The following is a 13580-nucleotide window of genomic DNA, read 5'->3' as shown; positions in this document are numbered from 1 at the left end:
CCCTTTATTCTGGATTACTTGACTTTTAGCTCCTATACAACAAATCCAGCTTGAGTTATGAATTCATGTATTTATTTATATGCATAAATTTCCCCCACCAATTACCTTAATGAGCCCAGTCCTTCTGGTCTTCTGATTTATGTCTTTGAAAGTGTTTGAGATAAAGAGAGCCAGAGAGTAACAGGGAGAAGCCTGGATCCCAAGGTCTGCATTGGCCTCCCAAGGACTGCTTTGTTCTCCCTAGCATTAAGCCTCCCCTTTAGCAGCTGCAGTGTTTGTCTAGATGTGTGTGGATGTCTGGCTGTATGCCCAGCTGAAGTTTTGATGCCTTCTTCCTCTCTTAAGTCACCTCAATTTCATATAAAATCAGCCATCTAGGCAGAAGCTAGGTATTTGAATGGACTTTAGATTCTTCTATGTTAAGTAACCTCCTATGGGCTTCTAGTGGACATTACTGCACAGTACCAGGCAATGATAATTTATACTTAGTGGCAAGCAAATCCCTGGATCACCTGCCAAAGATGTTAGAGCGTCTTTATTATTATCCAGGCAAAGCTTCCATTCATGCAGTCCTTGTAATATAAGCCTTGTGGTGTACGTAGGTCTACAGAGAACCAAAAGCAAACCTACAAGTGGTATCTGAAGGTGTCCTAGCTCTGTATGTGGGTACTCTTCCCCTACTTATAATGCTTTTATATTTCCTATAGGTACTCTTATATGTTCCTCTCTGGAAGTTCCTAGAGCATACCTAGCCTCACACTCCTGGGCCCAGGAAAAATTCCCAGAAAAGTTATTGAAACTTCTCACTTGTTAGGTTTTATTGATTGTCACAAGATATAAAATGCCAGAGCTGTGGTGGGGTGAAGTGAGGAGGGGTTGGGTATGGAGTGGAGAGTGGAGTGGCAGGGGTTGGGTGTGGAATGGAGAGCTCCAAGGTTATTTTAGAAGAGATTTCAGTGAAGTGAGTATATAAAGACAAATGATGATTCAAGCCAGAACACAATTGTACAAACAAAAGTGATACCACCAGTCAACATCAGAATGTATTTTTGAAGTTTCCATTTGTTATGCCAAATATGTAGAGAATGTAGATTAAAACAATACCCAAGTGAGTGGTGATTATTTGCTACAAGTTAAGAACAGAGCATATTAGAAGAGGAAAGTGTGGCAGTGTTTCAATATTTAACCCAATTCATTAAAAAAAGGAGGGCATATATCTGATCTTTACCATGGGCCCATGTAAGCACATTTTTATACTAAGGGTATTTTCCCCAAAATGTTTTCTCTTCGAAAGACATGCATGCTTCATGTGAGACAGAATGTAAGGAGGATGCCAATATGTACACATTATGAGTTGGAAAGAACAGTAAATTATGCATGATATTGACCTCATTAGTAAATATTGACTCTTTAGAGCTGCCAAATGAAAGTTGTGGTGATAGACCATTCCTTAGAAGAGTTAATTTAAAATTATAAAATGTTTACAGGTGACAACAAAGTTAGCAGAGCTGTTCAACTCTTTTTCTGTTTCCATTTCCTCCACTGAAATGAATAATCTCAATCTGGAAAGAGAAGAACAAAAGTCACTACATGTGAATTGAATCCCTAGGTCTATGTGAGTCAGTATAGTCATGTAGTTCTTTTTTTTTTTTTAATTTATTTTTTATTGGTGTTCAATTTACTAACATACAGAATAACCCCCAGGGCCCGTCACCCATTCACTCCCACCCCCCGCCCTCCTCCCCTTCTACCACCCCTAGTTCGTTTCCCAGAGTTAGCAGTCTTTACGTTCTGTCTCCCTTTCTGATATTTCCCACACATTTCTTCTCCCTTCCCTTATATTCCCTTTCACTATTATTTATATTCCCCAAATGAATGAGAACATATAATGTTTGTCCTTCTCCGACTGACTTACTTCACTCAGCATAATAGTAACTTCTTGCAAGATACATCCACGAAGGCAAAAGAAACAAAAGCAAAAATGAACTATTGGGACTTCATCAAGATAAGAAGCTTTTGCACAGCAAAGGATACAGTCAACAAAACTCAAAGACAACCTACAGAATGGGAGAAGATATTTGCAAATGATATATCAGATAAAGGGCTACTTTCCAAGATCTATAAAGAACTTATTAAACTCAACACCAAAGTCATGTAGTTCTTAGCCACTTCAGATTCAGTCTCCAGCCCCAGACAAGTGGCATTGAGGGGATGTGATTAAAACCCAGCTTCTGGGGGATCCCTGGGTGGCGCAGCGGTTTGGCGCCTGCCCTTGGCCCAGGGCGCGATCCTGGAGACCCGGGATCGAATCCCACGTCAGGCTCCCGGTGCATGGAGCCTGCTTCTCCCTCTGCCTATGTCTCTGCCTCTCTCTCTCTCTCTCTCTCTCTCTCTCTCTCTGTGACTATCATAAATAAAAAAAAAAAAAATTAAAAAAAAAAAACCCAGCTTCTGGTCATCTCTGAGGAACCGTCACACACAGGAGAAATGCCAAAATCTTGAAAATGCATTGATCTTACCAAAGGGAAGAAGTGTGACTTCTGAAAATTTCTGAATGTTAAAATTGAGTGTGGTTCCCTAGAAAATATTAAATTCATTGTTTTAAATACATAATTTGTAAATTGTGAAAAAGGAAAAGAAAACTATTCCTTTGGAAACAGGATTTGTCTAAAACAATGCATCTGGGCAGGTGAAGAGGGAAATGAAAATCTAATCCAAACAATTCATGCTAAATGCACCTAATTTCCTTTTTTGATATATTTCTAGGCAATAGATGACAATTGTTAACATTGCTTTGGCTTTTACTAAATACCATGCCCTGGGCTAAGTTTCCTCATTTAACCCTCGGAGCAACCTGTGAGGTTAATTAAGTCTTAGTGATATGCCTACTTTACAGGTGAGAAAATAGAACAAGGCTAGTACGTCATCAAGTTGGGATTTGGACCCAGTATGACAGTAAATCAGAACCCAAACCCCAGACCATTCCACATCCCACTCAAAAGCATGAAGAACTGTGCCTGGCACAGTGTACCTTGATTTCCAGAGGACATATGACAGTTGACTATGATAGCCCATTGGACACTGTGGAGAAGATTGTCACAGAGTTAGCTACATACTAGTTAAGCCTCATAATATTCTTATTTCTCTATGAGAAGCTCAGCTGTTTGGGAAATACTACACTTAAAAAAATTCATAGTGTCAGAGTTCCTCAGATTTACGATTAGAATCTATGAATATATGACATTCACTGTAGAAATCTGTCATCCAGACTTGAAAACATTACTCTATCAGGTTATGATCATATTTAATTAAAGCAATATATTTATAAATATTGAAAGAGAATACTGCCCCTCTGGAAGAAAGGCCTGGAATTTTTCCAGAGGCTAGTATAGTGAAAAACGACTAACCAAAAACTTTTAACTATTTTAAAATGCAAGATGTTTAGTCATTAGAAGCCGTAATATACTTGTATACTATAATATAAAGAAGACTGCTTTGCTGAACAAATTACTAGTAGAAACATATTTCAAAAAACTGTTTAACCTACTTAAGATAATTAACAGCTTTTGAGTACGCTATCAAAATTCCCATGAAAACCAACAATGAATGTGCTATTTTAAATGAGCATTTGTTGTCAATTCTTTCCAGTGGATGTACCTGAAAATGGGTTTCTTTCCTAATAATCTATAAATCAGACTTTCCACCAATTCAAAAGAACTCTTCACATAATTCGTCCAAATTAGTGGGCTTTTACTGTAGACTTTCATAGAATAGAGAAAGCACCATATTCCCTGAGGATATAATTTGATCACTGTTATATAGTCATTGTCTCATTCTATCTGCTACCAGGAATCTTTCATTAGTTGCTTGCTGATCTTACTCTAGAGGCTCAAAGTAATTATGTCCAAGAATTGTACAGGGTCAAGAATGGTAACTTATAGGAAATGATGCTTTAATTTTTTAAATCCAATACTAGGGTACTAAATAAACCCAGGGAGTATATAAATATCAAGCAGATATTCTACAAAAGTATATAATGTGCTCTTCCTGTGACCAAAATGATTTTAACTTTTAATCTGCATAAGACTTTTGACAAAAATAGACTTTTTCATGAAACATCTTTTGAAATTAAAAAAAAAAAGATTTTCCACTATAAAACCTTGAGGTACAAATCTGTTCATAAATAGTCTCATCCAAAGCATAATTCAGTAGTTTTATAAATCCAAACTTTTGCTATCAGAAACATTCCTATTTCCTAATTTAGCATTAATATACCCTATAAAGTGATTGAAAACATTGTGGTAATAAAAACTACTAAAAATAAAATATAAGGAAACTTTGCAAAATGTTCAAATAGTACAATGCCTCGATACTTTTCCTGTACCTGCATTGAATTCTGATTTTTTAAACTTAAAACACAAGTTTTGGCCCATATGGCAAATTTCTGGATTCTTGCTTATGTCTGGAAAGTTCTCTACACAAAATGTAATTGCTGGCAGGTAAGTTCTGGTACTTTTGAATTGAGAGAAGAGGGAAGTTTGGAAGGAGCAGGTAACTGGGTTGGTCAGCTGCCAAGAACTGAGGGTACAATCTAGTTAAGCCACCAAATCATCTTAAGGAAGCCCTCAAAGGAAAGTGAATTTTTTCCCATCTGCATGAAGCCTCAGTTTTACCATACAGCTTTGTAATCTGCCACTTTTTCTTAAGAATCGAACTCTATGGATTAGAAGGAAGTGAGAATCATAATCTTGTCCCCTCACCTCCGTGTTTAAAATATGGTCATCCCATTTGCTTCTGATACTGTTCACCAGATTCAGTGTGTGGATGCGAATGTTTGGTTGTTTCCTTTCCATGTGGAAAATCATTTTTCACGTGGTGTAGACTTCATGTTGAATTATAAATGAAGAAGGTTGCCTTTATAGATTCCAAATATATTGCTCTTTGTCCACTGGCTTAGAAATACCCTCAGATCCTTCACGATTGTAGGTGCTTTCAGAGGGTTGAGAGTTCTTCTTTATAAAGAGTTTTAATTTATTGGAACACTGATACTTGCATTTCTTATACTTGTATCAGTAGTGGCAGGATAATGGTGAGTTGACCCCACAGAGTTTCCAGGCTGTTTTCCGTGACAGAGCTTCTAACATTAAAAATGAAAGAATTGAAAGATAGTGCTGTATTATATAGTCTGGCTGTTTGAGACATTCCCTGCAGCTGTGTAGAAAAGATGCTTTATTTAAGGAAAAATCCTTGGAGAAATTAATTGATATGAGCCAGAAGTTGTTCAGCCAATTTAATCACTAATCTGCTGTTGTTTCTAAATTGCATGAGATGCAGAAGGAAGTCTGCCTGCCTCCAAATCAGCCAATTCAAGATATGAACACAGGATGGAATTTAGACCACTATATGTTAAAAATGACTGCTTGAAATTAAGCAGGCTTTTCTTGGGGTGGGGGTGAGGGAGAGCTTGGCCAAATTGTTAAACCTGCTAATTTACTTTTGAGGGCATTTTGCCAAATTAACTAAAGCTATCCTGAAGCTATTTGAAGAATTAACTGGAAAACAAACAGTGACCAGGTCCAAATTTCTGTTTTCAAAATTTGTTACGAACTGGACTTTGAAAAAAAATGAAAGCAGTAATTAAAGTAAGGCTTTTGTTCAGATATCACATTACTGAATCCCAGTAATACTACCATGTCTTGTGGATACAGTAAACAATTTGAGTGGTACCTTTCCAGCTCTGACTGATTCTATGTGTAAGGCTGATGTGTCTTTTTCTTTGAAATTCAAATATTCAGTAGGTAACAATAGGGAGAATTCAAGTACCAATGAAATTATAATTGAGTCTAAACGTTGGGAACTAGAGGGGGCCTTATAGGAAGGGGTAAATCTCACACAATCTTTCTATTCTAGTTAAAGAGTTAGCTTATCTCTCAGAATCATATACCCTAAGACTTGGCCTTCAAAGTTATGCCAGACTCTCTAATCTCACATTTGTCAGGTCGTATAATAAAGAGGCATCCATTTTTAAGTCTTATCAATATTATAGAGAAGATACAGTGTCAGTTCAGTTGAGGAAGTATGACTAACATTCTATTATGAGTAGCTTAAAGAGAACCTTCTATCTCACATTTCCAGTGTGACTTCCCAGTCACCCTATTCTAGTGTTTTGAATGGAAAAAGGAGAAAAATTGTCTTTGTTATTTTTTCTTTATTGCCTATTTTTGTAAAATGACTTTGGTTTAATTTCATATCTCTTAAATAGAAATTGTTCTAAATCATCTTGGAAAGCCCAGCACCCTACTGTATAGTAATTGTGGAGAAATTAGTTAAATATGCAACAGTAAATATTAAATTATTAGTTACCACAATAACTCTTGACCTAAATAATAAAATGTCACTTCTTCTCCAACTAAAGGTATCAGAAATTGTATCCTTTGCCTCTCTCCAGAATGAAAGGCAGAAAGGGAGGGAGGGAAGGAGGGAGGGAGAGAGGGAGGGAGGGAGGGAGGGAGGGAGGGAGGGAGGGAGGGAGGGGAAAATGAAAGGAAATCTTAGGATTTATTTAAGTGCATAGCAACTGAATAATATTATTTCTGTTTAATTACCTAGTGGATAAGTTCAGTCTATAATACTTCTTTTTAACATTCTAGCAGTAGATTTAAAAGGAAGAGAATGCATCTCAACTTAATTTTTCATATTTTCCCATTTTTCCATATCCCCTTTGCTACAGCTTTCTCTTAACACATTACAAATTTAGAGTCCCGAATCTTTTCCCCTTCTTGCCCTCTACATAATATTAAAATGTAATAAACCTTCAAAATTTATCTATAGTTTTTATTCAGCTTAAGCTTCTTGGGCTTTTTTGAATATATAAATGTATGTGTCTTACCAATTATGGACAATATTTAGTTATTATTTCTTTTTCTTTTTAAGATTTACTTATTTAATTGAGGGGGAGAGAGTGTGTGTGTGCGCATGCCTGCCTGTGAGTGGAAGGCGGGGCAGACAGAAACTCCCCAAGCAGACTTCCCTCTCAGCACTGGGTTGGATCCCACAACCCTTGAGATCAGGACCTGAGGGAAATCAAGAGTAAGCTGCTTAACTGAAGCACCGGGTGCTCCAGTTATTATTTTTTAAAATAATTGTTGCAGTCCATTCTTTCTTTCCTCTTTCCTGGGGCCCCAATCCAATGTACATTAGACTTTCTGATATTGTTCCAAGGGTCTCTGAGATCCTTTTCCTTTTTTCTTTTTTCTTTTTTGAATTGTTCATTTTTCAGATTGGATTACTTCTATTGATCTCCCTTCAAGTTTACTAAGGCTTTCTTATACCATCTCCATTATGCTGTTAAGCCTACTTAGTGAATTTTTTACTTCAGATATCATATTTTACACTTCTAGAATGTCTGAATGTCTTTCTGGTTCACTTTTAAAACTTTCCGTTTTTTTTTTTTTTTTTTTTTTTGCCAGGTTTCTTATCATTATCCGCCATATTTTTCCTTCTATCCTGAGCATAGCTGGCTTAAAATCCATGACCTCTGGTTCTAACATCTGGATCATCTCAGGATTGATCTCCATTGATTGCTCTTTCTCTTGAGAATTGTCACAATTTCCTGCTTTTTCATATGGCTGGTAATTTTTTTATTGTGTCTAAACTGTATGAGTAATACATTGTAGCATGACTCCAGATTCTATTATTTGCTACCTAGGAGTACTGATTTGTGTTTTAGCAAACAGTTAACTTCTCTGAGTGCAAACCTCAAACTCTTTCCTCTCTGCACTTAGCAGCAACTGAAATATCTTTTCAGTTACTTGAAGTCTGCCAAGCACAAACGTAGCTCGTAGCTCAGAAGTCAGCCAGAGATTTGGTTGCATAGGGTACATACACTGAATATGATATGCTTTCTATGTAGCTTTTCCCCTTTCCTAGATGTCCCCCTGCCCCACCCACCCAGTTTGCTTTCATGGCACTGAACTCTGATTTCTCAAACAGTAAGCCTGCATTTCTGCATTTCTCTCTGAATTTTAACCTCTTTGCTTGATACCAGCTGGGCCTGTCCTCAGGCAGAAAGAATGGTGTCCTTCCCTTCTTCCAAGTGTCAACTCCCCTCTAGTTCTTCAGAATGCCTTTGGATGGCTTTTGTCTGTGTGCCTGGTGCGTTTATCTGTGGGAGAAGTCCAGCACAAGGTACTCTGTCATTACAAGAGGTGGACTCTCTACAAATCAACTCTTGTAAATAAGGAACATGAAAAATCCTCATAGAAAGAACATTCACCTACCTATACAAGTCTGAAATTGCAAATTTGTATAATTTGAAGACTTAAATGTCTTCTGCTGTTGTTTTTAAATTCTCATGCTATGTACTGCCATCTCTAAATCAGAGCAATGAATTCAGTGGTTGTGAGCAACTTGACATGATTTGTAGAAGCACAAAAGGCCCTGGGGAATTGGACTTGGTATTGCTCACTTTTAAGCTAATAAAGAGAAAACCCTACAATCAAATGCAGTGAAGGGTATAATTGGTGCAATACTGCTCGCTATCAGTGTACTTTTCAGGGTCATTTTTGTTAACTGCAGAATGAAGTAAAACATTTTTAAGCACCCAGGACTTCAATAGGAATATATATGGTTACCCTGAGCAGTCAAGTCCAAATACGTGATGTCTGATTATTATAGAAGCACCTATTCAACACTGCTCATTGTAAAGAATCTTATTCTCTAGTTGCAGATATACATCACCTGAAATCAAGCCATGTCTAGAAAATATATCACTTTTAGCTCCATGTACCATTAAGGGTGAATAAAAGTGTCAAAAGTAAAGGAGAGCTTATACACATATTACAGGTATGGGAATGCTTGTACAACTTGAAAATATATCCATCAAGAGGTGTGGGCAGTTTTCACAGAAAGTGAAATATTTCAGAAGTGCTACTCCATCCTGTGCCATGGAATACATATTTCCTGAGTCTGGAGAAATTCCAAGCCTCCTTTTCTCTGTCTCATATGCTTTAGTTGACTATAATCATTGCATCTTCATATAGTCACCATGGAAATGAAAGAGACTTTGTTGTCTTTTATAGAGAACTGACTTAATAATAGAAAACTACAGCTAGGGATAACCAGGCCTTTGCATTACTCGGGGGTCAGTAATAAAACCTATCTTATTTGAGGACTAAAATTCCACAGAAGTAGATAAGTCTTCCCAATAAGCAAAAGGCAAGATGATGGTAATACACTGAAAAGGGATCTCTAAAGTTGTATGAATGGACAGAAAAGTTGACAAGTGTTTGGATGTGAGCAAATACTAGGTAATATAGATTAATATCAAGAAGGATTTGAAAAGAGGGATCCCTGGGTGGCTCAGCGGTTTAGCGCCTGCCTTTGGCCCAGGGCGCGATCCTGGAGTCCCTGGATCGGGTCCCGCGTCGGGCTCCCGGCATGGAGCCTGCTTCTCCCTCTGCCTGTGTCTCTGCCTCATTCTCTCTCTCTCTGTGTGTCTGTCATAAATAAATAAATAAATCTTAAAAAAAAAAAAAGAAGGATTTGAAAAGAACTACGAAGCATTTTCTTACCCAAGAATAGAATCCTAGAGTCTGAAGAAGGGAAAACCAAGTTATAATCTCTCTCTTAGGTCCTCTTTAGGAGTGAGATCTTTCCCCTAAGCCAAAGTAAAAAAAAAAAAAAAATCATTCATTTTAAATAACTGCCATTTCAAAAAAAGTCCATATATAAAAACATGAAGAATTTCCTTAAAACTGTACTTGAAACTAATTAGGTTAATTATGTTGTTTTCGTGAACTGGAATTGTCTAGATAAATCCTACTCAAAGCATGATATCTGAATCGGCAACATCAGCATTACCTTGAGCTTCTTTGAAGTGCACAATCTCAGCTTCAACCCCAGATCTATTGAATCTACTTGCATTTCAACAAGATCCCCAGGTGACTGATATGTATATTAAAGTTTGAGCAGTCCTGCAATACATACTAAAGTGAAATCTCAATGTCAGAAGCACCACTTTTGTCTTATCTAGTGACGTCATTAGAAAGTGAGGTCAAAAGAACATTCAGGAAATGTGTAGATGGTTATAACTTAGGAGGTCCTTTTACATCTCACAAAGAGATAACTCATACAAAAGAATCTAAAGAGGTTACAAAGAAGAAAGAAGAAATGAAATGAAACCTAGGAAAATGTAAGATATGAATCTGTGAAATAATAATGCCAAATAATGTACTTAATAGACACAATTTAGAAAGCAGTATTATCAAGAGACCTAGAGCTGGGATGAAAGTGAAGAACAAATTATAGTAAAATCAGGCTTTTGGTGTATTAGGATAATAAAAACAACTAATGCAATTTGGGGCCTCCTACCCAGAGACAAATCATGGAAGAGGCAGATAATGTTTCTTTTTTAATGACTCAGGTGAAAATTCAAAGAGAATATTTGGACACAAAAGCAGAAAAGCTCAGGCTTCATATGAGATCCGGAGAACAACAGGTTATAAAGTTTGATAGCTTCAAAGAAGTCTGAATAGTTTAAATGATGACTCCAAGGTAAGACATACGGCAACACATGGAAATAGGAATTGTAAAAAGCCTTTGCTGTGAGGAAGCATGAAATTTGAAGTATAGTAGTGAAATCAAGCATAAAAATAAGTCCCAAATTTTAATGCACATCCACATATTTAATAGTACCCAGCCCAAGTCTATGTTCTCATCTATTCAGGCCAGACAAGCATTCCCCCAAAGAGAAGACAACCAGTTGCTGCTAACTCCCCACTCCATTACCAGGTCTTAAGAAAAAGCTCAGTCTAATACAACTCTGGCTTGCTTCACTTCTGCAATGACACAGACAAAACACTAACTTACCCAGGATAAGACTACCTACTGTGTAAATTATCTAGACACATACTCTTAATATTGTCCTCACTGTGTTCCTTTTTTTTTTTTTTTTTTGGTGTTCAATTTACTAACATACAGAATAACCCCCAGTGCCCATCACCCATTCACTCCCACCCCCCGCCCTCCTCCCCTTCCAACACCCCTAGTTCGTTTCCCAGAGTTAGCAGTCTTTACGTTCTGTCTCCCTTTCTGATATTTCCCACACATTTCTTCCCCCTTCCCTTATATTCCCTTTCACTATTATTTATATTCCCCAAATGAATGAGAACATATAATGTTTGTCCTTCTCCGACTGGCTTACTTCACTCAGCATAATACCCTCCAGTTCCATCCACGTTGAAGCAAATGGTGGGTATTTGTCATTTCTAATAGCTGAGTAATATTCCATTGTATACATAAACCACATCTTCTTTATCCATTCATCTTTCATAGAACACAGTGAGATCCAGGGCGCCGGGACACAGCCCAGGATCTCACTGTGTTCTACGACATACAGCCAGGCCTAAACTCACCTGTCATTCTACATCACCACGTTGTCTGTAGGTACAATAGTGATGGGAGAAGATTATAGATGTAGTGTAGCTATTACCCTCTTTTCCCACATCTCAATGTAAATCCTGTTCTGGATAGCAGTTCTTCTCATTAGGCTCCAAACTAGTTTTATAACTAGAAATGCAAAAAAACAAGAAAATGAAAAATTAGGGTTTTACCAGCTATCATCAGATTAAGCTACAGAACATATGTCAGGTTTGCCTGCAAAAAAGTACCTCTACTATAGGAAAATCAGTGGTTAAAGCACAAATAAATAAATGGCTTATTACAAAAGATTTTCTCACATTTCAGAAGGCTTCTCCATAGGGTTCCTTTTAAAAAATGAACTCTAGTGTTTTTAAGTGTTTTACAGATCATTAAGTACATGGCAGAGGGGCAATGAGAAGGGATTTTTAAATTTAATGAACTAGGAAGCATTCAAATTGAGGACAGATAAATATAAGACAAGTTATATTTAAAATTCTGTTTTATCAGTGGGAAAATAACAAAAATCATCTAAATACAAACTTGAGAAAAAGTGCCCATTTCTCATGCTGTACCTGAGAGAAAACTTTGTCATGCTATACCTGGAAGAGTTACAATTTGACAAAAAAGATAGTATTAATACCATATATAGTTATATATACATTATATATAATATATGTCAATATCTCATGTGTGCCTATGTGTATATATTATATATAGTATGTAAATATCTGATAAATATCTATTATAACGTACACTATATAGATATCTATTAAATATAGAAGCCTGTTTCATACCATCATTTAATAGATATATTAATAGATCTTAAATGTGCAGCCACAGATATGCATGTACATATGTATATGAGTTAGTCATCACCTAACAAAGTGAAAACATCATTCAAACTTCCTACCTTTCTATTTTACACCTAAATTTAATACTGATGCTGACCTTGAAAATCTCATTCTTCTGAATATAATGTAACCCAACCATACATTCACTCCCAGCTTTTAAACTCTTAAATCTCATTTAGAGATGGTTTAGGCCAGGAAATAAATCAGCCACATCCCTGGAAACTCTGGCTGAAATTGCATAGTGTATTTTTCCACAAGAAGTATTTAAAATGTTTCCTATGTATATAGTAAGTGCTTTACAAGGTTAGCAGAAGGAGTTTCCTGAAAATGCCAATATATATATTCTCAGCTGCATTTTGATGGGAAACCAAGAGATAATTAATGCTTTATCCATAAAATTACATTGGTCTAGAAAACATTTTTAAATAACTGTAGCATTAATTTAATCACTTCTTTTTGATAATGAAAGACAAAAGAGGGCTTAGTAAATAATACTGGACAGATTCAGATAATGTACTATTATAAAACTTTTTTCATGAATTAACTTTCTGGCATTAAGTTCTTTCATGGAATAGTAGGATATATTTGTTAGAATACTTTTAATCTAATGCATTATATATCTCCCTTGTTTGTTAAACACAGAACAGTAATATAGAAAGAACAGGAACCTGAAGATCTGAATTCTGACTCTACTATTAGCTGATTGCATGGTTACAGATAACGTTTCTAAGCGTGGTGTTCTCGTCTAGTGAGTGTAGGTAATTAAATCTTCCCCTGCTGATTTCACAGAACTATTAATAGAATTAAACTGTATTCTATACATACATATATGTATAGTGCACACACACATATATATAGAATACATTTTGATATGTGTGTATATGCAATATACATAATAACCTAAGTGCAGTAAGGTGCTACATAATTATATGTATTTTAATATTTTCAATAGTGTTCAAGTTATAAAAGGAATACATTTCATAGAAGAGTATTATGAGAAAGTATTGATTTTTCATTTTGAGCATAAGATAGCTGGATTTGATATCAATATTAATTTTCCATATTTGTACTAACTTAGTTTTGCTGTTTATTTTATAACAAGAGGCCTTAATCTGAACATAGCTTTATTCCATTGACTTTATTACTTTTTCGAAGCTAGTAATTATATGTCTAGTGTTTCCAGACCAACAACAAAAACAGTTGAACATAAAACAATGAATATTGCTATGAAAAACATTTGTCATAATAATGTACTAGAATCCCAGGAAGATGCAATATATTTTATTTGTGTGTAGTCTCTTAAGAACA

At 36.1% G+C, this 13580-nt stretch overlaps 1 protein-coding gene across 3 annotated transcripts in view; it reads left to right on the top strand.

The window, feature by feature from the left end:
• The window catches only part of DPYD (dihydropyrimidine dehydrogenase), a 798341-nt gene that overhangs the window by 704464 nt on the left and 80297 nt on the right, over positions 1-13580 (top strand). The gene's annotated exons all lie outside the window — the stretch shown is intronic.

Source organism: Canis aureus, chromosome 8, assembly GCF_053574225.1.
Source record: "Canis aureus isolate CA01 chromosome 8, VMU_Caureus_v.1.0, whole genome shotgun sequence".
In the NCBI taxonomy this organism is placed as follows: Eukaryota; Metazoa; Chordata; class Mammalia; order Carnivora; family Canidae; genus Canis; species Canis aureus.
The sequence above is the reverse complement of the archived record's forward strand: the minus strand, read 5'-3'. Positions and strand labels throughout refer to the sequence as shown.